The sequence below is a fragment of the Phalaenopsis equestris genome, unplaced genomic scaffold (assembly GCF_001263595.1).
Source record: "Phalaenopsis equestris unplaced genomic scaffold, ASM126359v1 Scaffold000136, whole genome shotgun sequence".
NCBI lineage: Eukaryota > Viridiplantae > Streptophyta > Magnoliopsida > Asparagales > Orchidaceae > Phalaenopsis > Phalaenopsis equestris.
Genome location: NW_018164578.1, coordinates 481,446 through 496,863, shown reverse-complemented (window position 1 = coordinate 496,863; position 15,418 = coordinate 481,446).

The following is a 15,418-nucleotide window of genomic DNA, read 5'->3' as shown; positions in this document are numbered from 1 at the left end:
GGTCAAGATTTTTAAATTAGGTCAAGATTTTGGTCATATTTTTGAAAGTTAAATTACTGCATAATTCAGAACATTTCAAGTTTTTGACACTATTACAGGGGATTTAAATTGACATAAAACACAGAAAAACAACACACACTAGGGGCACATCAAGTTTTTGTTGTTGTTATCGGGAAAGCTTCGGTAAGTGGTAAGAACATTAGAAGAAGTTTAGTTAAACTTATAAGACTTAGATTTGGAATTTATAGTATTTTTATCTAGTGTGTTTAGTTATTGTGTGTTTAATTTAAAGAAAATTAAAAATACTAAAAATATTTTTGATATATATTCTATTAGTTACGTCTTTAAATTTGTATGCATAGTTCAGGAGCTGCAAACCTTGGATTTTACGACTTTGATTTAAACAAAACTTTTAGGAGGATGATGAATCAGAAAAAAAACTCCATGAATTTAATGTAGAAATGGTGGATCAACGATATAATGAATATTCAGATTTGGATTATAATGCTAGTAGCTTTGAAAGAGTAAGTCCCAAGAGAGGTAAATTTTAAAGAAGATATTCTTACAAATTTAATTTCTCAGGTTGCAGATATTGAAAAGAAGTTAGATCAATATATATAAAGATATCCTCAAGGAACCCCAATTATTGAGGAAAATTCATTTGGACAATGGATTGAAACTAGCCATGAGTATTTAATTCTTATTCCGATTATTACAATACAAGTTGGGAAAATCATTTGAATTTTAACTTGAATAATAATTTTGGAGGAGAATACCAATGGAGGAGAAGAATAATAATTTTGGAGGAGAATACCAATTTTGAGAAGAAAATCAATTTAATTAGACATGTAGTTGGAATAATCATCACTATTATAATAATAAACTTTTTTTCCTCATAATTTTAACTTCAAACCCCAAAATGAGGAGAAGGATTTATTATGAGAGGTTGTCATTCAAATGGAAGAGTGAGTTGGAGTGTCAAGGGACCGCAATAAGGAATATGGTAAATAAATTGAGGCAGATTATTAACTCAATTAATATTCATCATCAATTTAACTCCAACCCACAAGATGAGGAGAAGGAATTAATGTTAGAAGAGGTTGTGATTCAAATGACAAGTGAGTTGAAAAATCAAGAGGTCACACTAAGGAATATACAAAATCAACTGGGGCAAATTATTAATGCAATTAATAGCTTACCCCCAGAGATTTTACCTAATGACCCTGAGATAAATCCTAAAGAGATGAATGATGAGCAATATAAAGTTATTGAACTAATAAAGTTATAGCAATTTGAAATTATTAACTAATATTTAGAAGAGAAATCGAGTATATGTTTCGAAAGAACTTTCAATTGAGAGATGATGATAAGGAGATTGAAAGACAAATGGAAAAAATCCTTATAGAATTAGAAAAACTTATTTCCTCAACTAAGATAAATATAGAAAGAACACCTCTACAATTTACTCGGTACCAAGGGGAAAAATTGAAAGACAATACTGAATAAAAGAGTAACCAAGAATAATTTGATCCAAAAACTGAATTATCTAGAGGTAATCCGACCAAAAATTTGGGAGATCATGAAGTATCTTATAAAGATCCATTTCTTATAAAAATTAAGGATGATATTAAATTTAAAAATTGAGAAAATTACTAGAAGAATATTGGATCTAGAAAGAAATATAAGGAACAAGGATATGAATTAATCTGAAACGGAAGAGCTGAATGAAAAATTTAAATTCAAGGACTTTATAGGAATCTCTGGATCTGGAAAAGATTGGGGGACTGATCAAGGATTACTTAAATGGAATTTTGATCCAGGTGAAATCATTTGTCGAGCTGACAACGTTAAACAAAGAACTTTATGGGAGGCAACCCATGGTTATCAGTGTGGTTTGATTTAGTGTGCTTAAGAGTTATGATTGTTATTGTTGCATTGCATTTGCTTTAGTGTGGATTGATCTGCTTGATTGATGATTGGTAGATTTTTGGATTGTTAGTAGTTTGATTTCCTTTTTGTGTGTCATGAGAGAGGTGATTTCTTAACTTCTTATTATGCTTAGACTTGTATGTTCTCTTGTTGTAGTTAGATTGACGAGTCCACTACAACTTGGGTCTCACCCGGACTTGAGTTTTAGATGAGTCATTATGAATTTATTAGTGAAAATTCCATCTCAATTTTGTTACTTCCTTTCTTTGACCTTGTTTTCATTTAGTAGGAGTAGCTAACCTATTTGATGAGTAACATGTGGATGAAGTTACACCATCCTTATAACTGTTAGAGGTGCTTAATTATTGGGATATGGTGATGCCTGGGGTTGGGGATCCAAAGGCAATATAGCCAATATGTTAGGGATAATCTTATCTTTGGGATTAGAATCTATAAAATCATTTAAAATGTACCTTATTTATTACCTAATATATTTGTGTAGTGATTCTGTTAGAAGTTGAAAATAAGCTAGTGAGATCTGACGAGTTAAAGGAAGAATTACCTCATTTATCATGTGTGTTTGTGTTTGTATTACAATAATATAAGGATTTGGAGAACATGTAAATATATATATTCCTATGACGATACATGTTCTTCTTGTTAGACCTTTCTTTCAATTTTATCAAGCATGTTTAGTTTAGATAAACTTTCTACTAAATATTTTCTATCTTGATAAATAATTGTATATATTTTTATAGACATTTTTGGTAGATAAAATTTCTAAATTGTTTTTCTTCCTACTTATATCTTCTGTACTAAATGCTATGCATGTTAAAAATCAAGTTTAGGGGTAGGAAGAAAAATAAAATTTTAAAGTGAGTATACTTCCTATTAGTTTAAAATTATAGTAAACATGTTTTAGGCTAGATTTACTTTCTTCTATAGTCATTCTATCCTGATTATGAATGTATATGAATTTGATAGGTTGTTGTAGTAGTAAGTAGATTCGACTTTTACTTTTTCTTCCTACTACATTTTATGAAATTAATTGTAAAATATTTTAAAATTCAAGTTTGGGGGGGAATAAAAAAAAATTTTCAAAAAAAGAAACTAAATTTTATTTGTCTTCAATTAACTATATTTTCAAAATTTGATTTGACATGACCTTTGGTATTAGAGACTTACTTTAGATAACTATATTTGTGTTTCTAAATATATTAGACTTAAGTAAAAGTTTTCAATAATGAAAGTTAATTCTAGAGTTAATATGTTTGGTACGAAATGATAAGACTATGCTTTTTCGATTTAAAGTAAAGGAAATTGTATTTTTGAAGTATTAAAAATCTTAGAGTTTCATGTAAGAAGAAAAGAATGAGACTTTATGAAAAATCTTCAGAGCTAATATGAAGTGAAGGAATGTGAAAAGTTTTTAACTTTAAGAAGAGGATAGTGAAGTTCAAAATCATTAAAGGATATCCAGATATAGTAATCCTCATATTAAAAAGAAAAAAAAAGAAAGGATTAAAAATGATCCTGAAAGAAAAGAAAAAGAAAAGCTAAAAGAAAAAGAAAATAAAAAGAAAAAGAAAAAGAAAAGAAAAGAAAATTATATGAGGAGAAGCTTGAGGAGATGCCTAATAACTTGAGGTAGAGGGCTTTATTACATTTTCTAAAATTGTATTTGAGTATCAGCATCCTTAATAATAAGGATCTCATGAAGTTATTTTCATATAAATATTCTAAGTAACTTTAATATGAAAAATTGCAATTCTTCTTGAAATGAATAGAAAATAAAAAATCTTAAACTTGACTACTAAGTATTCTTACACTTTTAGTTTTGACTTAAGTTGTTAAAAAAATTTGTTGTGCTATTATATTTAGTAGACCATTTATAGAATTTTAGAAGTTAAACTTTGTACCATAAGTCATATTTTTTATGTGGTAAATGTATGTAAAAAATGTTACTTGAGGAAAAGTAATATTTATTTTTGGGGGACTTTGATGCATCAAAAATATGCATTTTTAGACCTATATTTTATACTCATTTTTGGTGATATTATACTTTAAAAGATGGTATTTTGCATATTTTTGACTTCAGGTACAAGAAATGGACTTTTGGTGAAAAAGAATAAAAAACAATGCAATTTGGAGCTAAAACGAGCAAGAAAAAAAATGTCCTAGCACATTTCCTGGCCTGACATATTTTGATATGTCTTTCTATGTTCAATCTAATTGTCACTTATCATATGTTTTTGAATAAAACTACACGTTAAATAAAGGTTATTTTCATGCTTATTTTGTAGGTTTATTTGTTAGGAACGAAACACAACTGAAACGAGGTGAAACGGAGTTCAAACGGAGCCAAACTGAGCAAAATGGTTGAGCTGCTGCAGGGTGGCGCTGACGGCGCCAGAGTCCAGTGAACGATGAGAAATGGTGCCAAAAAAGCCCAAAGATGGTGTTGATGCACCAGGGATGGTTATTTGCCCATATACATTGAATTTGGATGATTTCTGGAGGTTGCTTGAGGCATCTCTTGGGAAATTTGTTTCTACACTATAATATAGTGATATTATGTCAGAAAAAGTGTGTGTGTGCGGAGAAAAACATGGAGAATGTTTATAGAACTTAGAATAGGAGTAGAAATGTGGATTCCTGCCTTTTTGGAGAGATTGGAGAGAGGATTTTGGGAGAATCTGTAAGGAGATGTACTAGCATTGCATGGATCAGTGGGAGACTTTGTGGGAGAGATTTTTATCTTTCTTTCAAGGGGAAAAACATAAGTATTGTGTTCTTCATTATCTTATGATTTTGTAAACACTTATCTAGTAGATTTGCTTTGATGAAAGGAAGTTTTCCATTGTGTTTTCTTTGTGCTTTGTGTTGTATCTTTCTTACTCTTTCTTTTATTAGGAAATAGTGACATGAGAAGATTATGTCATTGTTTTCCTCTTACTTTTCTTTTATAATGAGTAGAATTCATGTTTAGGATTTTGGGATGCATGAATCAGAATGCATGCTAGAAGAAGTTGTGATTATAAATGTGATGGTTTTTACTTGCACTTCCTTTACATTACAATAAGAGCCCATTGTAGTGTTAAAATTGTAGTCATTGTAGTGTTAAAATTCGTTGTAATTGCATTAAGACCCGAGAGGGTGGTTTAATTCTCAAAAAAGTTGAAGCACATTCAAATTCCATGGATGGTGAAGTTCATGGGGGTTGAGTACAAATAAATAGAGAAATATGTATATTACTGGGCAAAGAATTGAAGATTTTAGGGTGACAGACTAAAAACCTTAATTTTCCTAATTATAGTGAATTTATTATAATTACTTTAATGCAAAAATACCATTTACTTAGAAAATAGACTTTAGTGCTCAAACTAATACCAAAAAATTTCAAATTTTTACTATGAGTTAGAATGATTATTATTTATTGTTTGGAATAACTTTTGTTGATTTTTTAATATTATTTTATTCATTTTAATTTTAGTGAGTTTTTAGGGTTTAATTAACTATAGTAATTTACATAAACATTTAAACTTGTTTTATATTTTTCCTAAAGTCCTCTAACCATAGAGAACCTACCAAAACAAGTCCCATACTTTTTTTTATTCATATTTTAAATTATGCAACTATTTTAAGAAAAAATAGGCACATGGGTTTGAAAATTAGGGTTACATGTGTAGAGATGCTTTCTGACTTTAGAGAAGTCATAGAAAATCCCTACTATCATGAGGAACAAACTCCTAAAGTTTCAAGCTATGGTGATTATTATTTACTTAATTAGAATTAAAACATTACATAGAGTATTTAATTAATTAAAAATAAAACATAAGTCAAATAATTTTAATTTTTATTCCACATTGTTCTACCCTGTTCACTGAGCAAGAGGGTTTTTTTTTTAGTTTTTAGATTTTTTTACATCAAGATATGAACTTTCTAAGTTTTAAAATTAATTTAAAAAATTTACATCTTATTTTCCTACTTAAACACGTGGCCGGTGCGTCATCCTATGACGCTCTGAAACACTACCCGTCACTTCGCCAATTGACGCTGCCATCCTGTAGCCAGTGACTCGGCCAACACTTTATGTTTCATTCTCTCATCTGGTGTGATCTTGACCCACCATTTGATACACAAGCGATCCAACGTCTTTCCGTCATCGTCCCCAACTGACGTAGAATGAGAACCATGCACACTAAAACCTTAAGATCTCACTTGATAGTTAATGAAATCTAGATCTCTCTCGATAGTTAATGAAATCACATGGAGTTTATTCCTACACATTCATCTGGTCCAGATGAACCTATCTATATGGTTACATGCTCCATGCTCATGAAATTAAACGGTCCAGATGAACCTATCTATATGGTTACATGCTCATGAAATTAAACTTTTCTTCACAAAAGCCCAAATCAAGCTTGATTTAGGGGAAAATGAGTTATACCTTTGTCTGAGAGGGGAGGACTTAATCAGATGTTTGGAGAAGCTTCAGTGGAGTCCAACAAAGATGCTTGAAGTGTTGATTTCCTCTGGTGAATGGTTTGGGTATGAGTTCAGTCAGGAGGTGGCACTACCTTGGTTTAGAGGTGGGTTAGAGGGCTCAGGACATAGGGGTTTTGATGGTAAACTTCCTCATTTGGTCTGAGGAAGCTTAAGGATGATTTAATTTGAATTTTTGAAGAGTTCTATGGGATAGCAAGAAAGCTCCTTATTTTTTTGTTCAAAATTGAGCTCAAACAGTGGGGGTAATGGCTGGACTGAGCTTAGGAGGTATAGGAGAAGATTTGGAAACAATTTGTTAAAGTCTTCCCAAGGATTTGTGTACTCACCATGTTTGGCCATGGGAGGTGGTGTTTAAATAGAGGGGGAATTAGTGTTCATCATGGCTGGCCAGTGGGTGCAAATGGCAGCTGAGGGAAGAAAGTTGCAAGTGACTGATTTGGGTGAGCCAACTGTGGGAGTTCTAATCTTGAGTTTAAAGCTTAGGGTGGCTCTAATTTTAGATGTTTTCCAGTTACTAGGCTGGCCGGGAAGGACAGGGGAGGTAGTTAGGTGGTTCAAGGGAGCTAGAGGAAGTCTTAATTATGATTAGTTGGGTGGCTGGATGGTTGATGACAAATCTCTCCTTGGTTTAGTCATTATAAGAAGGGATCCCCTAAATCAAGGGTTCCTTGGTCCATGACTCAACTAGTTTGGGATAGGTGTATCTAGTCTGGTTCCTATGGCTCCAATGTTGGCTGTGGTGACCAAGGTTTGGTCAATTTCATATGGTTTTAGCCAATTTGAGGATTTGGGTCCAAAATGAGGTTTAGGTTTAAACTTGGAATTGGGTTTGGCTAGACCTTGCATTTGGGTCAATTAAGGGCTTAGAATGGTTTGAAATGTTATCATGAGAAGTTTAAATATCAATGGGGTTACAATTGGGGAGATATGAAGTTTAATTTGGGGAATTTTGTATTTTGGGTAAAAATGGGGGATTTGAGCTGGACTTGGGTTTGGATTGGGCTAAAGTTTTGGTTAGGGTCAATTGATGGTTCAAATTTGTCCAAGAGATTGTGATGAAGAGTATTGGGTATCAATTGGGTGGAGATTATGGAGTTAGGAAGTTTAATTTGGGAGATTTTGAATTTTAGGGCAAAATTGGGGTTTTGAGTTTGGGATTGGAATTGGACTTGATATTGGGTTCAATTGGTCTTGGATTTAGTCTCAATTGGGATTGAACGTGATTAATTTTGATTTAGAATTGAAGTTGGGTGAAATTGAAGTTAATTTGGTGGAAATTGAGGGTGAACTGGGGAATTTCGGCAATTAGAGGTAATTTGTGGATTTTGGTCAAAAGGGGTCAATTTGGTCAAATTAGGTTCAATGGAGTGCTTCAAATTGATTTTCAAGACATTTGGAATGATTTTGGAGCATTTGGAATTTTTTTGAATTTTTGGGGTATGAAGGGCATTTTGGTCATTTTGGCAATTTTGGGTGTATTTTGGGGATCTTGGAAATTTTGAGGTATTTTAGTCAACTTGAGTGATTTAGAATGGTTTGAAATGATTTTTGAAGAAACTTTGAGAATTTGGGAAATTTAGGGAATTTTTGAAAAATTTAGGGTTTATGGACAATTTGGTAGTTGTGAGAAAGTTTGGGGGCAAAAGGCTAAATTGGGTATTTGGGAAGGATTGAGGTTCAATAAGATGTTATTCATAAAATTTACTCATTTTTGAACCATGGGACCAAGGGAACTCCCATTATGGATCCTCTATGTTATGGTCTTAGGCAAACCCTAGCCAAGGGCTACTGGTTTGGGGGACCATCCACATGAGTTTCCAATAGAGCAAGGGATCAAGCTAGGCATGTTTGGCTAAGGGTTGAGGTTGTGAGTGCAGGTGAGGGGTATCAAATGTGTGTGTGCAATACTGAACAAGACCACACCACCTAGGATTAACCCTAAGGTCAAACAGTCTTATGAGGATTCATTTTCAGCTCCCCCATATTGGCTCTACCTACTAAGTGTTAGAGGTTAGAACCAAAATGGGACACTTTAAGATGAGAAAAGAATAGTTTTAGAATTTCTAATGGTGAGGGTTCCTTTACTAGTCTTCTAGGAATAGTCAATAGGAAAGTCCTATGGCTAGATCCTAGGCTTCAAAAGAAGAAACTATACCTCAACCAAAAGTGAGGTCAATAAATGGACCCCCAATAGTTGTGTTGTGTTGGGAAAAAACTTTGCACGTATTAGCGTTAACCGAAGAGATCAACAAACCAACACGATTGTCTAAGCCAACATCGTCAGGGGAGAGAGGAGAGAAAATGAAATAGGCTTCCGCAGGAAAGCAGACAGGGACTCCCACTAAGGATCAAAAGGCATGTTTCTTGCGAACCATTAAGGACATCGATGGCCGCAATGAAGATTTGATTCAATTTTAAATGAAAGATTTTATTTTTAGTTGAAATTAGTTCGATTTCCATTTTAAGAAAACTTTGAAAATTAAGGATGTCTTAAAAGATTGGGTCGAGATGAAAAACACAGGGACTCACATTCAACTCAAAAGACCCATCGAGGAAAAGAGGTGCTACATTGGGAAAGAAAACCCAGGGACTCACATACAACCTAAGAGGTAATAGAAGAAAATAGGATGGAGGCTTATCCCGAAGAAACTTCAAATTTGCTACATTGAGAAAGAAAGCTCAGGGACTCACAACCAACTCAAGAGGTAACGAAATGAATTAGAATTTAGGTAATGACCCTAGAATGAAAATCAGAAGCCTTAACCTATTTAAGGGGGTCTCACACCAATATCGAGAGATGAAAATCAGAATTTAGTTATTGATCCCAAGATGTGAATTGAAATTTAGGTACCAACCTCAAAAAGATTAGAATTGAAAGCCTTAACCCATTTAAGGTGGTCTCACACCGATCTTGAAAGGATGAGAATATGATGCCTTACTCCATTTAAGGGGGTCTCACACCTATCTCAAGAGATGGGAATTGGAACTTAGGTACCAAACCTAGAATGAGAATTAAAAGCCTTAACCCATTTAAGGGTGTCTCACATCGATCTCAGAAGTATGAGAATTGGATTCATTACTCCATTTAAGGGGGTCTCACACCTATCTCAAAAGATGGGAATCAAAATTTAGGTACCAACCCTGGAAAGATGAGAATAAGAAGCCTTAACCCATTTAAGGGGGTCTCACGTCGATCTCGAAAGGATGATATAGGATGCCTTAACCCATTAAAGGGGTTCTTACACCTATCTCAAGAGATGGGAATCGAAATTTAGGAACCAACCCCGGAATGAGAATCAACAGCCTTAACCTATTTAAGGGGGTCTCACACCTATCTTGGAAGGATGAGAATAGGATTTCTTATTCCATTTAAGGGACTCTCATACCTATCTCAAATAATGTGAATCGGAATTTAGGTACCAACCCCTAAAAGATGAGAATCAGAAGCCTCAACCCATTTAAGGGGGTCTCACATCGATCTCAAAAGGATGAGAATAGTATGCCTTAACCCATTTAAGGGGGTCTCACACCTATCTCAAAAGATGGGAATAAAGATGAGAATCAGAAGCTTAACCCATTTAAGGGGGTCTCACACCGATCTCAAAATGAAGAGAATGGGATGCCTCAACCCATTTAAGTGTGTCTCACACCTATTTCAAGATATGAGAATCAGAATGTAGTTACCAACTCTGGAATGAGAATCGTAAGCCTTAACCCATTTAAGGGGGTCTCACACCGATCTTGGAAGGATGAGAATAACATGCCTTACTTTATTTTCGGCTGTCAAATTAGAAATTATTGGTCATCGGAATGGATATTCAGATGCCTGGTTTTAAAAGATATTTAATTTAATTTATATATATATTTTTTTGGAAAAGTAGTAGTTTAAATTTTTAAAATATGAGACCGAACCAATCTCATATCCTTAGTAGTTTAAATAAACGAGCCTAACACACAATAAATGCTTCCATCCCGAAGAATAGATACACTACTTACTGGTGAGGCTCGGTTAAATAAACTAAAAAATTTATGACATCCGTTTAAGTCTGCAAAAAAATCATTTTATATGTTAACTAACAAGTTCCCCTATTTAATACAAAAAATTAAATAGGTTTATATTAAGTTGGGTTCTTAAAAGTTTCCTATAAGGGCAAGCCCCTATAGTTAATTACATCTTAGATAACTAAAATTACCTAAGAAAACTCTCGATAAAAATCAGGGGATATTATCTTCGAGAATTTCAAGGGGTAGGACTTTTCAAAAGATCGGACCAAGGAAGTGTCAAAGGGGAATAACTCAAATTTGGAACATTATTATGGAATCCAAAAGGAAGAAGAATTAAGGGTTATCACAGATCCTTAGGAGATCCTTGATGACTTCTTAAGTTATCCTATGGTTCGACTTCAATTTCAAAAAGAATTATATAAATGTTGCATCCTGCCAATTTTATTAATTAAGACTTACATTTATGCGAGACGCTCGCACAAATAGCTTAGAAGATGTTAGGATTTAGGTTCGTGACGAACGACAACCACAGAATCCTAAAACAAATTAGGGTTTATATTGCACAACATGATTGTGCAAAAGCCTAAATAATTTGAATATTGTGTTTTACATTATAACCATAAGAATTTCCAACTCCTTGTGGGATCGATACTGAGAACTTCATTAGAGCTTTTTATTACTTGAGCGATACGTATACTTGCATTATTAATACGGTTTGGTAGCTTAAAGATTTTAAAATATTAAATTATTTATACTGAAGTGATTTTTATTGTGATTAAACTGCATATTTATTATTTGTGTTGTCGTGTGTCTATTATAATATTGAAAGATATTTACAACGCACCACAAAACCCACACCACTTATTACTTGACAAGTTTTGAGTTCTAAAATTTTTAAATGGTTTATAAATTTTGACTTAGATAAACTTTGTTCAGGCTATATTATGATTTGATTAACCTATCTAATTTTCACATAGTTAGATCTCAAATTGTTTGTTGGCTAACACCACCTAGGCAATATTACTGAAAGAAAATGGCTTGAAAGGGTAGAGAACAAAAAAAAATTGAAGAGAGAGAGAGAGTAGCACAAAGATTTTTTTTTTGTAAGATGTAAGTACAAGGAGTATAAAACAAGATTTTATGTATAAGATTGTGTATTGTAATATGTATTGTTTCTTAATATCAAGTTTGACGTTTTTTGGATTTGACTTTACGTTGTGTTACATAATTCACTATATGATAAATAATACATAAAAGGGCCTTCACATATCTACCACCCAATTCCTATTTATTAACATATCACTCACAAAAATTTCAATTTTTACCAACAAATCACCTGTTTCCGACATTTGCAGCATATGTTGGGTGGTTTGAATGTAACAAATGAAGTTTAGGTGGCCGCTATGTTAATACATAATAATTGGGAGTAGGTATGTAAATATGTCTATATAAAACAATGAGATAGGGTGACATGCTATATAGTTTTATGGGGTGCTGAGTAGATGAGTTGCTTACTTTGGGTCTATTTTGGGGAACTGTAGTTATCTGAAGCAACTGTTCTAAAGTTGTTGCAAAATTCAAGAAGCTGCGTGTTGTGAATATGGAAACCAGTCAACTGTTAAACTTGGAAGTTTCTCATGTCTGGCAGCAAATTGGATTTGATACTCAAAAATTAATTGCTAAATTAATTGCTCTTAATTCCTTCCCTTAAATATTCTACAACTTTCCTTGCATGAATCCTGCCATCTATGATTTACTGTAAAAGAGAAAATTAAATAATTAATGGGTTTCATGAATTATTTGATTGATTCTGTAATGAGCCTAATAGCATGATAAAATTAATAAATAGACATGATACAACCCCCTTGTAATCTCTCTAAAGCGTTGGTTTTACAGGGAAAGGATCGAAACCCTCAAGCTTTCCCTGGTTTTCTTTCTTATCGCATGGTTCACAAAGAGAGAGAGAGAGAAAGGAAGAGAGAGAGTTCTTTCTTGTAATCATTGAGGTGATTGACGGATGTAATTCCTCGAGTAATAAAATCCTCTGCAACTCCATGGATGTAGGTAATTTGCTGAACCATGTAAATCTGTGTGTTCCGCTGTGTGTTTCTGTTTTGTGAATTTCTTATTCCAATTTATCGCTTTATTACCGTTATTTTTTTCACAACAACTGTATCAAAGATGTGGTTTTAGATCTAAGGAAGAACGATGGTAGGAGACGAAGTGATGATATCAGAGATTAAAAAGTTTAATGACACAAATTTTGGTTACTGGAGAATGCAGATAGAGAATTACCTCTATGGGAAGAAATTTTACCTATCGTTACTGGGAAAGAAGCCTGAAAAGATGGACGAGATGGAATGTAATTTGTTGGATCGATATGTCCGGGGGGGTTATACGATTAAGTCTGTTAAGATCAGTTGCCCACAACGTCATCAAGGAGAGGACAACTACAGATCTCATAACAGCTTTATCAGGTATGTATGAAAAGCCACCGACATAGAACATGGTGCACTTGATGAAAAATTATTCATTTTGAAAATGGCGGAGGGTACCTCTGTTGCATAACATTTGAATGATTTCAATACTATCACAAATTAATTGTTGCCTGTGGAAAATGAATTTGAAGATGAGATATGTGCGCTGATATTGTTGGATTCATTGTCAAATAGTTGGGAAGCCATGAGGATGACAGTTAACAATTCTGCAGCTAAATCTAAGATGAAAATGATGATATTCGTGATTTAATTTTGGTTGAGGAGGTGCATAGGAAAGATTCTGAAGAGACCGGGTTCGAGTTTGACACTAAATGTTGATTCCAAAGGGAGATCACAGGACAAAAACTCAAATAGGGACAAAAACTCAAATAGAGGAAAAAACTCAAATAGAGGAAGGTCAAAATCAAAGCCTGGTCAGAAGGCAAATTCCTTAAATTGTGGCAAAACTGGTCACATAAAGAAGAACTACAAAAATCCAAAGAAGATAGAGAACGTTAGTGCTAATGCTGTAACTGAAGAAGTGCATGATACACTATTACTTGCAGTTCATAGCTCTGCTGACGACTGGATACTGGATTCATGGGCTTCTTTCCATACATTTTCCCACGGGGAGTTCATGCAAAACTATGTTGCAGGTGACTTTGGGAAGGTATATCTTGCTGATGAAAAAGCTCTAACCTTGGTAGGGATGGGAGAAGTTGATATTGCACTCCGTAATAAGACCAAATAAAATTTACAAAAGATCGGGTACATTCCTAAGTTAAAGAAAAATATTATTTCTGTTGGGCAGCTTAATGAGAGTGGTCATTAAATAGTGTTCTCAAATAACACCTAGAAGGTTACTAAATAAGCATTAGTACTGGCTCGAAGTAAGCAAACTGACACACTATATATGACTACATGTTTACTCAGGCTTGGTCACATGTGTCAGAGGGGCATGAAAGAACTTCAATATAGTGAAAAGCTACCAGAGCTGAAGTTAGTCGATCTTTACATGTGTGAGAGTTGCATTATGGGGAAGCAGAAGAATGTTAGTTTCTTGGAAAGCGACGAAGCGCCAAAGGCAGGAAAACTTGATCTTGTACATACGGATGTGTGGAGACCTTCTATAATGGCATCTCTTGGAGGCTCTCGTTACTATGCCACATTCATTGATGACCACAATAAAAAGGTAAGGTTTGTTGATTTGCCAAAGGTCACAGTGCAAGACAGTAATGGAAGTGACGAGGAGAGTGGGTTCGGGGCACCCATTTCTATTCTTCCACAGACAGATGGTGGAAAACCACAGAGCTATAAAAAAACTTTTCCAGATGAAAATTTAAGTAAGTGAGAGCTGACCATGAAGGAGAAGTTGGATTCCCTGTCAGGGAATCAGGCTTGGGAGCTGACAAATTTCTACCAGGGAAGAAGACATTGCACAACAAGTGGGTGTACCGGGTGAAGACTGAGCTTGATGACAGTAAGAGGTACACGACTGTACTTGTAGAAAAAGACTTTTAGTAGAGGTAGGATATTGCTCATGCAATGAGAGTTGTAAGCAGACACATGAGTAAACCAGAAAAGAGTCTGGAGGTACAAGACTATGATGACACTAATATGTTGACTGAGTGAGGGTGTTACTCTTGAGAAACTGAAGCTATACTCAGCTTCAGTTGGTCTTCTAGTTTGAAGACTGTGGCTTTGAGTTGTAGAGGTGGAGAATATCACGTTTGAAGAAAAAGGGCGACACAGCTAGTGAATGATGCAACCATTGTGTCAGTCTCCAAATAATAGATTTGTTGCGAATATGAAAACCAATCCACTATACAAATTGACAGTTTCTCATGTTTGACAGCAAATTAGATTTGATACTAGAAATTAATTGCTAAATTAATTGTTCTTAATTCCTTCCTTAAAATCTTTTACAGCTTTCCTTGCATGAATCCCATCATCTAAGATTTGCTGCAGATAAGAAAAGAAAATAATTGATGGGCTTTAAAACTTATTTGATTAATTCCTTAATGTGCTTAATAGCATAATGAAATTAATAAATAGGCATGCTACAACTTCCCCAGTAATCTCTCTCGAGCTTTGGTTTTACAAGAAAAGTATCGCAAGCCTCAAGCTTTCCCTAGTTTTCTTTATCCCTGCATGGTTCACGGAGAGGAGAGAGAGGAAGAGAGAGAGAGAGTTTTTTCTTGTAATCGTCGAGGTGATCGACTGATGTAATTCCTTGAGTAATAAAATCCTCTGCAACTTTGTAGACGTAGACAATTTGCCGAACCACATAAATTTGTGTGATCTGCTGTGCGTTTCTATTTTGTGAATTTCTCATTCCAATTTAACGCTTTATTGTCGTCGTTTTGTCACAACACTGCGGTGATTATTAAATTTTTTTTTCAAAAAGTCAAAACAACAATTTTCTGGTAATCATTACATTTAGGCTTCATTTGAATAAATATTTATAGGCTTCGTCCCATTTTACAAATAGAGGATAA